Below are 1,609 nucleotides of genomic sequence, written 5' to 3' on the forward strand. Positions count from 1 at the left end.
CTCCTCCCTTGAGGAGGATTATTGCCACATAGGAATGTTTTTTTTTTCCCCATTAGTAGTCTTCTAGCTAACCACTTCTGCTCCTTGCCCAGTTTTGGCCAACATTGCCATGGTTGTTGCCCATTTCCAGGAATTAGATGGGGAGAGTTGTCAGATTTATCAGACTTGAGGAACACTGTCCTCTGTACCTTCTCCCTCCTTTAACTGCATTTGCCCTGAACCCAAGACTTTCTCACTATAGCCTTGCTTGGGATTTAGATAAGAGAGCTTCTTTCTGACTATTATTTTGGGGGAAGCTTTCTGCCCCCAAGGACTAGACTTGATGTCTTTAATTTTTTTTTCCATTGTTTCTGGTTTTGCCTTTCTTGGAGGAGGGGGTTTAGAAGCTCTGTATATTTCTATGAGATTGAAAGGGAGCTGAATCATTCATTTTTTCCATCTTTCTTTTCTCTTTCTCACTTTGCCTAAGGAGTTTTGGAAGTTCCAGCAGGATTCTGGAAAAGATATCTCTTCAGTTTTGCCCTATTATTATGAATGGTATTTTTCCTCTAAGTCATAAGCCCCACTTCTATCTCCATTAAGAAAAATCTACATGTGTATGTACACTTATTCCCTATTTCTGGTGAATTTTAGTTTCTACCATCTCTTTTTTGTTCATCTGTCTTTTTTGCTTGTTACCATTAGAAGCTATTGTGGCAGGTGAAAGTTGAAATGACTGAGGAAATAAAGGTTCTCACTGCCGAGCATGTTGATTTATTAAGCAATGCATGCCAATTGCTTAGCAAATCAAGACCAGGCCCCTCATCTTTGGCACGAGACCCTAGTTACAGGGGGAGAGAGATTTTAATACATTAAAAACAATTAATCAAATAAGACCAAATAATTAAAAGAAAACAATTAACCAGGAAACAAAATTAGGTAATCTGATTTCTAGTTGGAGGAAAGATTAGAGACTTTCCAAGTTGAGAGGGGTAGAGCGAACAGGCACAATTACCTGAAATCAGAAAGAGTGGTATCCTGCTACCCTGCCAGTGTCTGTACTCAATCAAAGGAACACGGAAACAATAACTGATTGACCAGTACCAGATCAGTTTTCAGAGAAGACATATGGGTTGTTTAAGATGTATAATTGTGAGAAAACTCCTTGTATCAACCTTCAGCTCTGACTGGGTTTCTGGCCAGCATAACCTAGGTCCTTAGTTAAGGGTCTCTAAGCAGCAGGCAGAGGTGGTCCAGCTTCCCAGCCAAGCAGTGCTAGGTTCAAACAATGCAACACAGTTTTCTCACAATTCCCACAATTGAAAAGTTTTCTCACAGGACAAAAATTGGACTAGACCCATAATTAAATAGAAAAGGAACTAAGCAAGCTCCGGAATTGAGTCACAAGATGGAGTCAGTTTGGCTCACTCAATTCCCACCACCACTTGCTGTCCTAATCTCCTCAGTTCCCTTACTATAAAGCCAATTTCTTCATGCAGAGTCAATATCTAATTGAGTTGCTTTCCCCTTTTTGATGAACAATAATTTGCAGATTTTCTTAAAATTTGCACAAAGCAATTAATATACATATATATATTTAATTACACATGCTTAATAAATACACATTCCT

This window comes from Trichosurus vulpecula, chromosome 7 (genome assembly GCF_011100635.1).
Source record: "Trichosurus vulpecula isolate mTriVul1 chromosome 7, mTriVul1.pri, whole genome shotgun sequence".
Classification (NCBI taxonomy): domain Eukaryota; kingdom Metazoa; phylum Chordata; class Mammalia; order Diprotodontia; family Phalangeridae; genus Trichosurus; species Trichosurus vulpecula.